Source organism: Apodemus sylvaticus, chromosome 21 (assembly GCF_947179515.1).
Source record: "Apodemus sylvaticus chromosome 21, mApoSyl1.1, whole genome shotgun sequence".
Lineage (NCBI taxonomy): Eukaryota > Metazoa > Chordata > Mammalia > Rodentia > Muridae > Apodemus > Apodemus sylvaticus.
In genome coordinates, this window is record NC_067492.1 from 18697348 (window position 1) to 18715388 (window position 18041).

The 18041-nt window shown below is 47.7% G+C and overlaps 1 protein-coding gene across 2 annotated transcripts in view; it reads right to left on the bottom strand.

The window, feature by feature from the left end:
- St3gal2 (ST3 beta-galactoside alpha-2,3-sialyltransferase 2) overlaps positions 1-12313 on the bottom strand; it is a 54187-nt gene extending 41874 nt beyond the window's left edge. The window contains exon 1 of one of the 2 annotated variants that reach the window (XM_052167002.1): positions 12294-12313. The gene's annotated coding sequence lies outside the window, so the exon portion shown is untranslated. Of the gene's footprint in view, positions 1-11730; positions 11968-12293 lie in introns of those variants that run through there. The other variant, XM_052167001.1, reaches the window with a different exon arrangement.
- Positions 12314-18041: the final 5728 nt, after the last annotated feature.

The following is an 18041-nucleotide window of genomic DNA, read 5'->3' on the forward strand; positions in this document are numbered from 1 at the left end:
TCTCTCTCTTTACTCTTTCCACTTCATTCCGCATGTCCATTCTATCCAAACTCTCATTCCTCACTACAGACATCCCTGACCTACTAAAGAGATCCCCCTCAAACTTCACCTCCACAGGGAATCTCAAGTAATCTCTCCAAAATGTAAACCCACCCCACCCAGAAACAGCCACACCTCCTAAAGCTCCAGTGCAAAGGTAGGACTCCCCAAATGTCTGCACGTTGTCATCAGGTCTGCCCGGCTGAACAGCATAGACCTTAAAACCAAAACAAGCCAAGACACCTGTAATTAACAAAACTGGGGGGTGGGGGCAGAGGACCGAAGAACAAGGGCATTGTCATTCAAGGACAATCTAGTCCAAAATTAAGAAAGGTCCAGGCCAGCCTAAGCTATGGAATGAGACCTTATACATCAAAGCAAAACCAGTGGATAAAGGCACTTACTGCTCCAGCTTGACAACCTGAATTCCATCCCTGGAAACCATGTAAAGATGGAAGGAGAGAACTGACCACAAAAGTATCCTCTAATTTCCACAAGCAACCTGCGGTACAAGAGTTGACCTCCCCGCCCCATACCTAAATAAAACAATAATAACAGATTAAGACAAGACAGGCACCAAACAATATAAAATGAGGCAGGTAGGTGTGGGAGTTGCTGTTCAGGCTGAAGGCCCCGACCCCACTCCTAGGGTGGCTCCAGACTTCTAGATCAAGCTCAGAATTGGGCAAGTCACCCCACGGTGAAGACCTCAGCTGACCCCAGATGGGAAAGGAAGCCAGCAGCCAGGCAGGGAAACCCAGCTGGGCTGAAGCCAGAGGCTGTGTATTTCAGAAGAGCCAGAGGAACCACACAATAGACTGTCAGGGACTGCTGGGCTGCCCAGAGCAGACAGCTGTCTGCGTGTAAAAAACCAAGGGATCTGTTTCTTCTTCCTTATCACACTGACCCCTAGCATGCTGCCAAGCTGCAGAGAACAAGCCCTCCCACGCTTTCGGGCAGACACAATCTTTTGTGACCAGTCCAGCAAAAAGCTTGCCTCCTCCCCCTGGTGGGGTGGAGCATAGAGGCCCTGTCTAGCCAGATCCTTTAGTTCTCCGTCCCACCTCCTTGGAAAAAGAACCAAGAAAGTTTATGCTGTCCTTCCCTATGTGTTTGTGTTCGGACTTCACACCTTGATGTGTGTAGCCCTTCCTTTCACACCTTCCTCCTCTATTGAGATCCTACCACTGCCCATGCCAGGCAGGTTCTCAACTACCCGGCAGATAATCTACCCGCTGTGATCCATCTGTGATCCCAACTCACACATGGGCTTAAGGAAAACCTAGCTGGAGTAGAGCTGAGTGTGAAGAAGAACAGAGAAGTCAGGTGCTGGTGGCAGTGCAGACCTTTAACCCCAGCACGTGGGAGGCGGTGGCTGGCAGATCTCTGAGTTCCAGGCCAGCCAGGGCTACACCTGTCTTAAAACCCTGTCTTGAAAAACAAACCAACCAAACAAAACACATCGACAGAAAACTTGAAATGAATAAATAAGAACCATATGAATTAGCTTCCAGGACTTACGGATGGCCAGCCGAAGAGAGGGATGAACCTTTCTACCTGAACCCCAGACTTCAGGAAGGCTTGGGGGTGGAGTGAAGCACTCACAGCAGAGCAGCAGCTCCACTGGCTTTAGGAGTCCATGTTCTCCCCAGCAGCCAGAACCGTCTGGTTGCTACTTATGTATCCTCGAAGGTAAAGAGAAAGGTCAAACCAACTTCCAGACGTCTGGACCGCACAGTGCATTCTGGGCTCCCACTCTACCCTCCTACTCAGAATGTGGCACTCCTCTGTTGGGTTGACCAGATGGCTGGAGAGTGAACTTCTCAGTAGCCCTCTGAATTCTTTATTTACATGTGAATTCTGAATCCCAGAGGGGAATAGTGATTTGCTTTGGGTCACACAGCACGTAAGGAGTTAAGAGTATTTGTATTTTGTGTGCACCCTGCAGAATTCAACCCTGCAATCAGGATGCTTGGAGTCTGTAGCCAGGGGGTTGCAGTTGGCTTTCCTCCCTATCCTACAGAAAATGAGTAGCAGGGATGGACAGGTCAGGGATAGTTAGGAGCACACCATTAATCCCAGCACTTGGGAAGCAGAGGCAGGTGGATTTCTGAGTTTGAAGCCAGCCTGGCCTACAGAGCAAGTTCCAGGACAGGTAGGGCTACACAGAAAAACTCTGTCTTGAGAAACCAAAAAAGGGGGGAAAAAGTTGTCAAGACTACAGTATGGGTAGAAGAGTTGCCCCTCAGAATGTAGCTAGCTGGGTGTCCCCTATGTAAGCCATGTATCCTACCCAAGATTTAGTCATTTCCTTAGTCATGGTTTCCCATATGGCTTCATGGTCAAGTATGAAGCTTGCTTCTCAGAAGCTAATGGCATAGCTTCATCAAATGCCTACAACCCTGGCCTTGAGCTGACCCCCCCTTGACAGAAACTATCTGTTCCCCATTTCATAGTAGACCTGAGAAATACCTCCTTACCCTAGAACGGGGGTCCACCATTCTTACCCTCTTTAGTTTTGAGTCTAAAATCATGTCGGGGGCTGGAGAAATGGCTCAGAAATTATGAGCCATTGCTGCTCTTACAGACAACTGGAATTTGGTTCTCAGCACCCACCCTGGGCAGCTCATAATCACCTATAACTCCAGCTTCTGGGGAACTGACCTCCAGGAACTGGGGAACTGGTTTCTGCAAGCAAGCGCGCGCGCGCACTCACACACTCACACACACACACACACACACACACACACACACACACACACTAAATCTTTAATCATTTCCCCACGCCCTTGGCACTTAGAGTAGTCCCTACGTGATACTGAAATACAAGCCAGAAGCTAACACAGGCATAGGTCCATAGGAATATCAAGCTCTCGGGGCAGCGAAAAACAGAGATGGCCAACCACAGAAAACCCCAGTGGGCCTTCCCGGCTTCCCAAAGAACAAGAGAGCTGAGTGCAAAATACCTCCCAGGCCTCTTTAACCACATCCTCCTGAGCTGCTGCTATCTCTTCTATGCAAAGCCCAAGGCCTCATTACAGACTCGTGGAAACTTTAATTTCCTCCTGGCATTTTATCTCCAAGTCCCCATGTACTCCAAACAGCTGGTACTTCATCTTTAACGGGATATGGGTGGGTATGGGGGTCAGAGACAAGAGACTCAGTGTTCTACTGGTCTACTTTGGCAAGGCTCCTCTTGAAAGCAAAGGAAACCTATGGAAAGAGGCAGGAGGGAGTTTGAGGGGGGGGAGGTACTGCAGGGGAGGAGCTAGACTATTAGGGAGGCAGAAGCAAGGAGGTCCTGTTTCACCCCTTCAATTCTCCTACATGGTTCACTCCCACAATCCACCTTCCTCTTCCTCTTCCCTTCCAGCACTATCCCCTACACATTCCATTTAACCACAGAAACAAATAACTTGTTGGTTTTTCCTGCCGGAACAGTTCCCTCTAGACCAATTAGCTATTTGTATTTGTTGATGATTTCCTTCCTCAGAAGGCTGCTGACCGTCTAAGGCTGAGGGGCCGGGGCCTCTCCGCAGGGCTAGGACTCCTCCAACACCTGAACGATTCATAGCAAGAGAGGTCCAGCAGTGGTGGCTGCTCCTCGGGGTCCCCAGGTTATGTCCCTGGAGCTGCACAACGCTGCTCTTTCAGAAGCCACGAAGCCTCTGCCTGAGGATAGCCTCAGCCCTAACCACAATAGCAGAAGGTGGCCTTATGTAGGTAGTCTGGCATAGCCGCATTCTGATCCCAATCAAAAGAGAAGGAAAGAAATAAAAATGCTTCTGGACATGGTGGCACAGAGGGCAGACACTGGGGGACCAATGAGTTTGAAGCCAGTCTGGGTTACACAGCATGCTGAGGTGAGACTGGTCCTGTCTTCAAAAACAAAACAAAAGGATGCCAATGGGCTCAGCTCATACACCAAGCCTCAGAAGAAACCAAGGCATGCTGGGTAAAGAACACCACAGAGGCAGAAGGCCCTCCTCCAACAGCTCAACAGCCTTTCTCATGACAATCCACCTGAAGGAAGAGGCTAGCCTACGGACCCCCTTAAGCTTTTCAACATCATGTTTGTTTACTTGCTTGCTTGGAGACAGGGTTTCTCTGTGTAGCCCTGGCTATCCTGCAGCATACTCTGAAGACCAGGCTGACCTCCAGACCCTGCGTGCCTCAAACTCCCATGTGCTGGGGTCAAAGGTGTGTACCACCACCTCCTAGCTGCTTTTCGATATCTTAGACCAACCAGGACGACGTGTGCTACGTTAATATTGATATTGTACAAATAAAAGGTTAGCATCCATGGGCTGGAGATAGGGCTCAGTGGTTAAGAACATCTGGTTTTACACAGGACTCAAGTTCCGTTTCCAGAACCCACGTCAGGCAGCTTAGAACTGACTGACCTCTGTGGGCACTGGCACCTGTGTACCCATGTATAGCCACAAAACCAGGAGCAGACACATAATTAGAAACAAAAAAAAAAATACATCTTTAAACATTTTAGGGAACATAGCAAAAGAATCCAAAATTACATTTTCCCCTTCTACGTTTTCGCTTCTCCCTTCCCCCGCCCCCCCGACCTCCTCTGTCAATTCTGTACTAAAAGTCAGGGAAATATCACAGAGATCTGAATTGACAGAAACACGCCACTTTGCTCCAGGAAGACAGCCTTCTGCTCTGGGAATCTTCAGGAATATTTTCTCTGTGTGCCACTTGAGCAGACCCTGTTCCTGCCCTCCTGCTCAGTCCCACAGGAGGAACTTCCCCAGGGCTTAGCCAGAAATCAGGGGTGGCTCAAAGCCCAGCTGTGCCCTAGAGCCCTAGATGAGGTCTGTGAGGGCAACATGAACGCTCGATTGACAATATGTTGTAATTACAATAATGATTTATAAATAAGCAACCAGAAGTACTTGAGACTGGCTGTCCGGGGACACCGGCTGGCTGTCCCTGGTGAGCCCTGCATGGGGAAAGAGGAGTCCGCACTCTGGAGATGCAAAGTGTGGATTCTTTCCTTGAGAAACACTACTTGGTGAATCCAACCCACTAGTTAAGAAAGACTTATTAACACACATTCTGTGCAAGGAGAAAGAAAATACAAGGCTCCAGAGAAATGGGCCAGGCCCTTTAACTGCTAAGGACTCCTCGGGTGTGCAGGACCACCGGGTAGAGAGAAAGGCTGACAGGAAGAGAGGCTGAGGTACAGAAACTGAGAGGAGCCAAGAGGGAGGAGGAGGCTATCCTAGGCTAAGGAGAGAAGGTGAGTGAGTGCTGGCCACAAAGCCCCAGCTGCTCTCAGGTTACTGGGAGGGCCTCTGTGGCTTGAGGCACCAAACCTCAGACAGCCTGGGATCGGAAAACAAGGGGAGAGGCTAGGTATGTATGCCTAGGTTTGTTGGTAGCCACACAGGGCTTCGACAAAACAGCACATTAGCTCCTGAAAACCGTCCTCTTGGGTGGTCTTCCTCAGCTAAAGCAACCTTCATCACTCAGGCGTCAAAATGTCAGACTCCAGGGTGTGGAGTATTTTTCCGGAAGACGATCCTGACTTTCGCAGCCCCTCCCACTCACCTCTTTTCCGTTCCCACTGCCAAGTCCAGCCGTCATTACATCTGACTCGGGCACTATCTTGTTTTCTCTGTCATCCCTCTCCTTGTCCCCCGATGACCCAGCCAGACCAGGTTGCCTATCAGGCTGCCCTTGGCTGGCTCAGAAACCTGTCACACTAACCTCCTTGCCACGCGCCAACTCAAGCCCTTGCCTGGCACTTTTGGGTCAGTCTCTTACAGCGGCTCTGGTGTCTGTTTCCCACTCTCTAAAAGACAGTTTAGAGGGACCGCCTCTCCTGCCACCAGACCTGTCCCCACCGATGGGAGGCATACGGCCGGGATTGGGATGAGCCCAGATTTATCCTAGAATCCACGCTATGCTCATGAAGCTAGTTTCTGGTTCCTGTTATATCCCCTCTGGGACCCTGCAGAGGATGTCCCAAACCACGGCTCTGATTGCCACCTCGCAGCCTTCCAGGGGAACCCTTTCTTATCAAAGGAATATTCTGAAGTGAAGCTCTCAGAAGCAACATTTCTTACTGGCTTTCCCTTTCCTCTTACTTCATGCCTTTCTTCTTCCCTCCAAAGACAGCCAAAGAAACTCCATCTCTTTCCCCAAGGCTGACTGTAGAGACTAGAACCCCACCTTTTTTTTTTTTTTTTTTGCAAAATGTCATTTTCATTGTCCCCTACCTAGCCACAGAGTAGCTCTCTGGCCCACCCTGTCACACAGGAACATGTCCATCAAGAAAGCCCTCTGCCCTATATCCAAAACAAAACAAAACAACAACAACAAAAAATAATGTCATCACTGGCTAAGCAGCAGCTAAGAAGCATTAGGCCAGGTTTTTTGTTTTCTTGTTTGTTTGGTTGTTTTGTTTTGTTTTTTTGAGACAGGATTTCTCTGTGTAGCCCTGGCTGTCCTGGAGTCCTGGAACTCACTCTGTAGACCAGGCTGGCCTTGAACTCAGAAATCCTCCTGTCTCTGCCTCCCAAGTGCTGGGATTAAGGTGTGCACCACCACCGCCTGGCTATTAGGCCAGTTTTCGGTTTTTAAATAATTTAATTTTTATTTTTACGTGCATTTGGTGTATGGACTGTGTGAGGGAGTCAGATCTATTGGAACCTGAGTCACAGACAGTTGTGAGCTGCCATGTGAGTGTTGGAAACTGAACCTAGGTCCAAAGGAAGAACAACCAATGCTCTTAACCACCGAACCATCTCTCCAGCTCCAAGCCAGCCTTTTTGTTTGTTTGTTTGGTTGGTTGGTTGGTTTTTGGTCCAATCTTATTTCTACATAGCTATCTAAGCTTCCTCAACCCAAGCATAAAAATGGAGTCCTCTTGGGTCTTCATGGCACATAAGACTATGATTAAATAAGAACAAATTTGTTATATATACTTTTCTCTTGCTGACATTATTTATTTATTTATTTATTTATTTTTGGTTTCTTCAGACGGGGTCTTGCGACATAGCCCAGACTAACCCCGAACTCAGGACCCTCCTACTTTCGGTTCTCAAGTCCTGGGACTGCATATATGCACTACCATACCTGTTTTTATGTTTTATGAATTTGCCTGTATAAATGTATGGGTGTGCATGTGTCAGGGTATGTGCAGAACAGTCACCTCTGTTAGGCAGGTCTCTTATTGGCCTGGAGCTCACCCATTAGACCAGACTGGCTGGCCTGTAAGCCTCAGGAATCCTCTCGTCTCTGCACCTCCCGCACTGGGATGACCCGGTACGCAGCACCGTGCCTGACATTTCTTTATGCAGGTGTTAGGAATTTAACTCAGATATCCATGCTTGCAGGGCAAGCTCTTTTACAAATCACAAGCTCTCTCAGGAACTGGATGTTTTACTTTAAATTTTGCATATGAAATACTGACAATGGTGCCAACCTTGCAATGTTGCCCTGAGGATTCCCTTACATCCTGAGGTGTCTACTGCAGTGCTGCGCTAGCATTGAGCACGCAAAGAGCCCGCCCCTGGAGCTGTCAAAAGGGCTGCCCTATCAGACTGGCTAAAACTGGGAGTCCTTTTGCCTCTTCCTAACCCTACCTGGATCTATCTCTGCCTGTATATATTTTATCTCTAATAGATATATCTCTATTTATTTCTCATTGACCTGCAAATAGAAAATACTTGCAAAATGAGATTCCTCTGGCTTGCCTAAACTCCAGACTCCTGGGCACTTTGTCCAGTGTGCAGCCATAAGAGGACTTCACCTGGCAGGCACTCTCTAATCCTCTCAGTCTGGAAAAATCTACATGGGACAGACAAGGGTCTGTCTCAGTGACTGCTCTACTGTATACAGGCGGCCACCCTTTTCCAAAGTCCTGGTTCCTAAACATCCTGTTTGGTCATGAGGCCTTCTTTCCAAGAACAAAGGGACTGTGGTTATAGTGGGACTGACAGCTCAGCCCTCCCACCCCACCCCACCTTCCCCATTCCCCCAAGTCAGGCCTTTCACTTAACCTAGTCTCGGGCAGCACCAGAATGAACGGACAAGGCTAACAGGCACAGCTGCTACAACAAGTCTTGGTGGGGAAATAAGGTGGAAGAAAGTCTTTCTTAAGACGTTACATCTGAAGCCGGGCGGTGGTGGTGCACGCCTGTAATCCCAGCACTCTGGGAGGCAGAGGCAGGCAGATTTCTGAGTTCGAGGCCAGCCTAGTCTACAAAGTGAGTTCCAGGACAGCCAGGGCTACACAGAGAAACCCTGTCTCGAAAAAAACAAATCCAAAAAAAAAAAAAAAAAAAAAAAGATGTTACATCTGCCTGGATTAGCTAACCATGCAACTGTAATGACTCAAGACAGTATCTTCCAAAATGTCAACCCCGAGGAGCTGAGGAGAGATACAAATTCAGACCAACTGAATCAAAAAAACCTCTGGCAACATGGAATAGGTATCTGTGTCTTAACCAACTCTCCAAGTGATTTCAAGACTTGCAAAGTACAAAGAATCCAAGCCTAGACCTTTAATCCTAAGCCTTCCTACTTGGCCAGGCACAGTGGTACAAATCTGTAACCCCAGCTGTCAGGAGATAGATTCAGGAGGATCACTGAAATTTCCAAGCTGTATCAGGCAACACGGTAAGTTCCAGGCCAGCCAGGACTATGCAGTAAGATACCCCATTTCAAAAAAGCAAAGGCAGGTGAGAAGTCTTGGTGGATAAAGGGGCTTGCCACCAAAGCTGACCACCTAAGTTTGGTTTCCAGAACCCACATTTTAAAAAAGAAATAAAAACAAAGCTGGAAAGTGGTGGTTCGCACCTTTACTCCACCAAGCAGAAGCACATGGTTCTTCCAATTCGAGACTAGTCTGGTCTACAGAACAAGTTCCGGGACAGACAACCAGGGATGCACAGAGAAACCCTGTCTAGAGAAAAGAAAGGGAAGAGAAAAGAAAAGGAAAGGAAAAGAAAAGACACACACACACAAAATGACAACAAAATCTCTGCTTCAACTTTCCTGAGCACCTACTATGTGCCAAGGACTGGGCAGATGAAAGTATTTTAAAAAATGAAGGTGTATTTAAAGAATTTCCACAAGATCAAGTGCACAGCTCAACATCAGGGTGCGCACCTTTGGTCCTAGAGCTCCTGCAGCACAGACAGGAGAATCAGGTGCTCAAGTCCACCTTCAGCCACGCATTCAACCTGAAGACAGCCTACACAGAGGTTAAAAAAAAAAAAAGAAAGAAAGAAAACAAAACAAAATGCAAATATGTAAAGCCACCACAAGGCAAACAGAATATCCTACAGATTAACCAAGGAATCCATTTTCCACCCTCCTCCTCACACCATATTTCCTATATCATCTCCAGCTATTAAAAAAAAGAAAGAAAGAAAAGAAAAGAAAATTCAGGGCTGGAGAGAGGGCTCAGTAGTTAAGAGCACTTGCTGCTTTTGCAGAGGACCAACTTTAGTTCCCAGCACCCACATCAGGTGTCTTACAACCACCAGAAACTCCAGTTGCTAGGCACGTGACACCCTCTTCTGGCACCCACACTCACATATAAAAATGATACAAGCCTTTGAGAAAAAGAACTCAACCTAAGGACAGAACCAAGCTGCCTTGCTCTTCCCATACCCTGAATAAGAAAAATAATCCTTGTCCTGAAGCCAGGCTTAAGGGAAGAACTCAAATGGGGATACATTATGAGGGCATAGCTGTGCATGCTATGACTTGTGTGTGAAGGTCAAAGGGCAACGTTTATGGCCTCAGTTCTCTCCTTCCAATTTATTTGGATTACAGGGATTAAACCCAGGTCACCAGTGTTATTTGGCAAGTACACCTCCTAGACTCCTTTTTGAGGTTTCTGAGACAAGATCTCATTGCATAGCCTAGGGTCCCTAGAAATGGTAATCCTCTTGTTATCCTGCATGCTGGCATATAACAGGGGTGGCCACCCTGCCTGACTTAGGGTGACTCTTATGGGCTTCAAAACTAGTTTGGGCTCTCAAAGTGACTAGGGTTTATCAGCATGCCACGGAACTAGACAGTGGTCTCTGGGGCACTGGCACTCCCACAGGCCCCTGGCAAACTGTGTGTGCACATTTGGATATAAACATTCACACAGACAGTTGGCCCCCTGGAGTCCCTTCTCCTATCTCAAGTTACAAGGTTAAAAGCATCCCATTCACAGCCAAGGGGGGCAGGGAGCATGGGGAGGACCACGCGGAAGCAGAGAGCCATCTGGTTCAAATCAAGAAGGCTCACTCAGGACCCTTACAAACTTCTGAAGAATCTCCTCCCTCCCTGATGGCTCCCAGGTTTCCTTCTCTCCCTTCCCCCACTGGGGGAAGAAAAATGTGACCCAAAGGAAAATCGGCTGAAGGAAGACAAACAAACAGAAAACAAACAAACAAAAACTGAATTGTACAGGCGAGTCTGTGTACCCTCAACTCAGAAGCACCAGAACTGAACTAGAAATCACCACCTACAGGAACAGTGCCTTCCTCCACAAAGCACTCAGAGCACACACAGCAGGCATCCCCCCCCCCTCCAAAGGGCAACCCCCTCCAAAGTTAGCAGCAGGAGCAGGATTAGCTTAGAATGATGACTAGAGTCCTTCAGTATCACCATCTTCATAAAGGCAAATGGTCCCTTCCAACCCTGACTCCTGCGCCCACCGAACATGAGGAAGGAATGGCCAGTTTCTAGCCATTTGTAGACAGGGAAGGAGTATGGGTTACTGCCTAGGAATGACTACTTCCCAGGGTCCCCAGAATTCTTAGTGTACAGATGGAAAACAAGGGGCAAAGAGGAAGGAGATGGATGCAGTTGGCAAGAGAGAAACAGAAAGGTTAACCTGACCGACAGCAAAAGAACTGAGACTACTCTCCAGGCAGAGGGCTATGCAAAGCAGAGAAAACAGAAGTAGTCGAAGAACTAACCAGGGAACACCGATATGAGTTCAGGGAACAGCCCCGGAGCTGTATATGGGGCTGAGAAGTTTGATTCAGTCACAGGGGCATGACTGGTGGGAAGAAATGTGTCTTATATGGCAAAGGATGGAAGGAACAGGAGGGACAAGGGACAGTGCTCAGGCCAACGTCCTGAGAGGGCAGGCACACCATAACCAAGTTTCCGGTTGGTTCATGCCTCAGTTTCTCCAAAGTAGGAAGGGGGTCAAGCTGTCAGGTCTTATTAGAGAGAACTAGGCCATAGAGTGTGGCTAAGGGGTCAGTGCCAGGTGGGGGAAAGGCTGAAGGGTAGAGGAAAGAAGTGAGGATGGTGCAGACAGCTTGTGACCAAAAGAAGTGGGGTAGGAGGGTCTGGATGGAGCAGGTTCCCAAGCGCCCGGGGGCTGGAGATACCAACACCTGGGGTGTGGAAGTGTGGACGAGGACAGAGAACTCAAGGGCTGAGGCTGGGGGCTGCCAGCAAGGAGTGTCACAGGAGCGCCTGAAAGGCTGGGAGCAGCTAGATGTGCAGAAGCAGAAGGCGGGGATCCGGATCGAGGCCAAGGCAATCGGACCCCCGCCCACACGGCGCCCAGACCCGAGGGAAGTTGCTGGGCTGGACCCGCTGAATCTGGGCCTCTGGGCGAAGCCCGCTCCCCGCACAGAAGAGGGTAGGGGCAGCACCGGGCCCGGGGAGCCCCGCATCCCGCCCTCTCTCATCCCGCCCGCGCACCTCAGTCTGCGCTGGGCGCCGCGCGGGCCATGCCTGCCGCTCCTGCCGCCGCCTCCGCCCGTGCAGAGAGCTGCTGCCGCCGACACTGCCGCCGCCTCCCGCGCCCGGACCCGTTAGCTTCACCGCTCTCCAGTCCGCCTGCCTCGGGCCAGTCCCGCCCTTGCCTGGCCCTGCCCTCCCGGAGCGCCGAGGCTGCAGCTCAGCCCGGCCCCTCCCCCCACCCCTGCCCAGCTAAAGGGAAGGGTGGGGGAAGGGGGCGAGTGCCCCCTCCCCATTCACATCCTCCGGGGCTCTCCCCTCCCTCCTGTCCCCCCCATTCGTTCAGGCATGCTGGGATATGTAGTCCATTCTGGCAGGACCCGCCAGCAGCGCTCTGCATTCGGGACTATTGCTCCCAGAAAGCAATGCACTCCCATATCTGGGATCATGGTCTTTGTAGTTCTGCCCGAATTTAGGGGGTTAAGGCGCAGCACTAAGGGGCGTCTTCAGTTTCCCAGCCATGCGACTTTGGGCTGCTGAAGCCTGGGAGGTGCAGTTTGTGGTACCCCAGCCTGGTTTGTTACCTGGTTCATCAAAGGATGCGAGTAAGCTGAGGATGCCTCTCACACAGGGCTGTGATCAACTGCGGCCAAGCCCAGCTCAAGGGAACTGTTTGTACTTGCTTTTGCCAAGAGCCACGACCTGAGCCAGCTGGGTTCATGCCCTGGCCCTGCAAGCTGCAGCTGCAGTGAGGCTGCTAAGTCCAGGCTGTTGGAAAGAAGGGCACCAGCAATAATGTGTAAATGGAGTTTTCTCCTATGAGACTGGTCACATCACATTGCCAACTATCTTTCTTGTAGGCACCCTACAGCCTTTATCAATTAGGGCATCTCCTGACTTCAGACTTCTGACTCTTAGATGCCTTTAGGTTCCTATTCTCTAGGGTAATATGCATACATTTTAAATATTGATCCACATCAGTGGTAGGCAGTCCTTTCCTCAACTTTCAAACGTAGCTCCAAACCATTGGGAAGTTCCTAACTGAGAACACATTCAGTCTCCAAATGTCTCTGACTGGCCAATGATACTCAAACGACTTCTAGTTCATTAGCTCTGCAACCCTAAGAATCTCAAGTCTGTGCTTTCTTTCTCTTATTATGTAACCCAAGTATTCCCTTTGTAAGCCAGGCCTGCCTGGAATCCATGATGGATCCTCTTGCTTTAGCCTCCTGAGGGTTGGAATTATAGACAGGAGCCATCATCACACCCTGCAATGCACTTTGACCAAATTGTTTGGGTTCAGACTCCATCGCAGAGAACCTGACCTAAGGTTGAACTCGAGTAAACTAACAGACCAGTACCTAGCACCAGTTTCCAGGTTATTCCCCAATAAATCTGCACCCCCAGGTTACAAGCAGAGGTAAAGCTTATGGTTTGGCTCCCAGGACTGGCCAATCATGTTAAAGGCCATAATGGCCCCGTCCCCCAATGCAATGTGTACCAAGCTAAAGACCCACTTCTGGCCTCTAAAAATGCTTGCCTAAAACTAGGCTCAGGGCGCCACTTTCCTACTGTGTCAGGTTGAGGGGACAAGCTCAAGCTTATAAAAAGAGACCCTAATGCCACTGCATCCGATTCGGCTCCTTGGCATTCTTTTCGGGGTTCAAGAATGTTTCCTGACACAACTCAGGAGAATCTCAAAGACCAAAAACCTATTTCTTTACAATACAATCATCAGGAAGGCTAGGCATCCCATCTCCAAGCCCTCCAGACCTCTATGAGAAGCTAGATTCTAACTTCATTGTCAGCTGACAGATACCAGGAAGCCAGGCGTGACACCTACTCGTTCCCCTCCTTTTAAAGCACCTCAGCATGAATCTTAGCTGAGTTCTTTTCTTCCTAAATTCTTATTCCAAGGGTTTGTTATTAATTAAAACCTATCCTTACCTCTGGAACGAGTCTCTTCATTTTTGAAAAAGGTGGGTAAATATCTACTTTGAGTCGGAAAAGTCAGTCTCTAGCCTCCCCTAAGCCAATCTATTCACCCAGCAGCAAAGGGTAAGTTCTCCCTACACGGCGGGCAAGCAGCCAAGTGACTAACAGAGGCACTGAACCGTGACTAAAACTGACTCAGGAATTTTCTTTTTCTACTTTGTTTACATCGGTGTCTCCATCACAGGCTGTAAAGAGAGAGGGTACTTGGGAGAGAGGGTGGCTGGGAGGGAGAGAAGGTGTTTGGGTGGATGGGACTGGATAAAGTCATCCCTGTGTACCTCAACTTCTGTCTAGTCATAAAATTAACAACTAAGACCTCTGTGCACAAATGCTGCCCCTGCGTTGTGGAAATAACTCTCACAGGCAGGGGTTGAGTGTCTTCTTGCTTTTATCACCCATCAATCCATTTATTTAGAAAACAAAAATATGCTGGGAATTGAACTTAGCAGAGCCGTCTGCATGTTCAGCTTGTGCAGTGTTATCAAGTAATACAATCCTCCCAACCCCCATGTTTTTGTTAGCAGATTACTGAAGAAGAATCCAATGTCCTTCCCCAGACAGGGCAGAGAGATCCTCTCTACCATTTGACTCTAATAAGAGCTCCCATTATCTGACAACATCCCAGCTGGGGTCAAGTAAATTCTCCCTAGGTGTCTGAGGTCAATTTGGGATTTTTTCTTGAGAAAGTTCTCTCCAGGAGTCTCAGCTTAGCTTTATTATTTTTTTGCTATTTTTATTTTTCAGACAGGGTCTTACTATGTAGCTCTGGCTGTCCTAGAACTCACTCTGTAGACCAGACTGGCCTTGAACCCTAACTCTGCCTCCCCACTTTTGGGATTAAAGGTGTGCACCACTATACCTGGCTAGACTTCTTTTTGACCTGGCTAGGTTTCTTTCTTTCTTTTTTTTTTTTAAACTTTTGTTTTAGCTAGTTTTCCTTTTCCTTTTTCCTACATGTTTTCATAATTTGTTTTTTGTTTATTTTCTTTTTTAAAGAGAGTTAAATAGTTATTATATGTAAGTACACTGTAGCTGTCTTCAGACACACCAGAAGAGGACACCAGGTCTTGCTACAGATGGTTGTGAGAACCATGTGGTTGCTGGGATTTAAACTCAGGACCTTTGCTCTTAACCACTGAGCCATCTCTCCAGTTCCTATTTCCCCCCCCCTTTTTTTTTAAGTTAGTTTTCTATTGCTGTGGTAAACATGGTGAAAAACATCAACTTGGTAAGGAAATGGCTTATTTACATTTTTCATAATGGGAAATTGGAGTAGAAACTTGAGGCAAGAGCTGAGGTGGAGGCCATTGAAATATGCTGCTTACTGGCTTGCTCAGCCTGCTTTCTTAAAGAGCCTAGGACCCCTGCTCAGGATGCATGGCCCATAGTAGGTTGAGCCCTCTTGTATCAATTAACAATTAAGAAAATGTCCCTGGGCTGGAGAAATGGCTCAGTAGTTAAGAGTACTGAGTGTTCTTCCAAATGTCCTGAGTTCAATTCTCGGCAACCATATGATGGCTCACAACCATCTGTAATGGGATCTGATGCCCTCTTCTGACATATCTGAAGACAGCTCTAATGTACTCACTTATGCAAAATAAATAAATCTTTTTTAAAAAGGAAGAAAGAAAGATGTCCCCATAAACTTTCCCATATGTTAAACCAGTGGAAGCCCTTAATTTAACCAAGATTCCTTCTTCCCAGGTTTATCAAGTTGACCACTGAGCTAACCACGATACCTCCTCTTTTCTTTCAGTATGTGCGTGTAAGCCTGGGTGTGGTGGTGGTGGGTCTTTAATCACAGCATTCAGGAAGCAGAGGCAGGCAGAACTCTGTAAGTTTGAGGCCATTCTGGTCTACAAAACAAGTTCAGGGCCAGCCAAGACAGTATAGGAGAGACCCTGCCTCAAAACTGATAGATAGATAGATAGATAGATAGATAGATAGATAGATAGATAGATAGACAGATAGACAGATAGATAGACAGATGAGTGTAGTGTGCGTGTGAGAGAGACAGAGAGAGACATAGGAGAGAGAGAGAGAGAGAGAGAGAGAGAGAGAGAGAGAATGAGGGAGTGGAGATCAGAAGAGACTTCTGTGTACCTGATTTTCTTCTCTCACCTTTATGTGGGTTCTGTGGAATGACTTCAGGCAACACATGGTGCCATTGTACTGGTTTTGTGTGAATATTTTTTATGAGAAAGTTTCTCACGTAATCTGGGCTGGCCTGGAACTTGCTATGTTGCTGAGGATTACCTTAAGCTCCTGATCCTCTGCCTCCACCTCCCAAGAATCAAGAATTAGGATTACAAGGATGATGGTGGTGGCACTGGCCTTAATTCCAGGGCTTGGGAGGCAGATGTAAGCAGATCTCTGAGTTCTAGACCAGCCTGGTCTACAGAATGAGTTCTAGCAGCCAGTGCTACACTGAGAAACCCTGAGGGGGCGGGGGAAACAAAAAAGATTTATAAGTGTGATTCACTTCCACAATTGCCTATAATTCCAGAGAATCCACTGCCCTCTTCTGGATTCCCCAGATACCTGCACACATATACACCGACCACCAAACACATATGCGAAACTAAAAATAAAATCATTTTGAAGTGTTTGAAGAAGACCTCAATATCTGCCTCTGCACATGCCTGACTTTTCCTTTTATAATTGTGATAAATTACAGAACAGAATTTGTCATCTTAACCATAATAGCCATTTTTCAATGAACAGTTGAATGGTATAAAGTTTATTTATATTATTGTATGATTGTCACTGCCCTCCTTCTCTGTAATTCCTTTTTTTAAAAAGATTTATTTATTTATCATATGTAAGTACACTGTAGCTGTCTTCAGACACCCCAGAAGAGGGTGTCAGATCTTGTTATGGATGGTTGTGAGCCACCACGTGGTTGCTGGGATTTGAACTCAGGGCCTTTTGAAGAGCAGTCAGTGCTCTTACCTGCTGAGTCATCTCTCCAGCCCTGTAATTCTTATAATAATATTACAAAACATTAATTCTCACTCTGCCTCCTCCCTATCCCCTAACAACTGCCATTTGACATCTTCCCTCAACCCCAGCACTGAAGGTTGAATACAAAACCTTGATCTAGATCTTGGCACTCAACTATATCCCCAACACTCGACTGCCTGCCTTTCTTTCTTCTTTCTTTTTGTTTTTTGCTTTTGTTGGTTTTGTGGGTTTGTTTTTTTTTTTTCCCCAAGACACAGAGATTTTATGTGTAGCCCTGGCTGTCCTTGAACTTGTTCTGTAGATCAGGCTGGCTTCAAACTCACAGAGATCCACTTGCTTCCACCTTCCAAGTGCTGGGATTAAAGGTGTGCCCCACCACCGCCCAGCTTTACATCCTGTTCCTGTGAATCCGACTACTCTCTAACACATGTAAGTAGGAGACTGCATTAGAAGAGAATGGATGCTTGACTCCCCCATTGAGCAGAACCACACACATAGTGTTCTGTTGCTGCTGTTCTTATTGTGAATGGCTTATTTCACTCAGCATAGCGTCCGCAAGGTTCATCCATACTGTAACGTATTTCAGAATTTCCTTCCTTTTTAAGGCTGGATAATATCCCATTGTGGGCAAATACCACATTTTCTTTATCCATTCATCAGTGATGAATTGCTCCATCTCTTGGCTGTCGTGAGTAATGCCATCATGGCATGAGCACACAAACATCTCTTTGAGTCCCTGCTATTCCATTCATTTATTATTTCTTTGTTAGTTATTGTATGCATATGTGTGTGCCACATGTGTGTAAGAAGTAGCTGCTGAGTGTCTTTTCTAATCTCTCTCCATTTTAACTTTTACATTTGTGTGTGTGTGTGTGTGTGTGTGTGTGCATGTGCATGTGTGCATGTGTGCTGTGTGTCTAATTGCTTGTGCATGCCATGCACTTGGAAGTCAGAGGATGACTTATGGGAATCAATTCTTACCTTCTACCATGTCGGGCCTGAGAATCAAACTCAGGTCACCAGGTTGACAGTAATTGCCTTTACCCTCTGAATGATTTTTCCCTAACCCTTTATCTTATTTCTTGAGAAAAAGCTTCTCGCTCAATCTGGAATGCTCTGATCCAGCCACCCCGGGCCAGCAAGCCCCAGAGATTCTGCAACCACCCCACCCCTACCCTCTGCTGCAACCTTTACCATACCTGGAACTCAGGTTTGTGAGCTTTCTTGACAAGTACTTTATGGCTGGGCCCCTTGCCCTTTTGAGACACAGTCTGGCTTCCTCACCAAGGCAGGGCTTGAATGTAGGGCAACACCTCTGCTTCACACTCAGAGTGTTAGGATTCCAGGTGTGAACCACTTGACCCGTCGGGCCT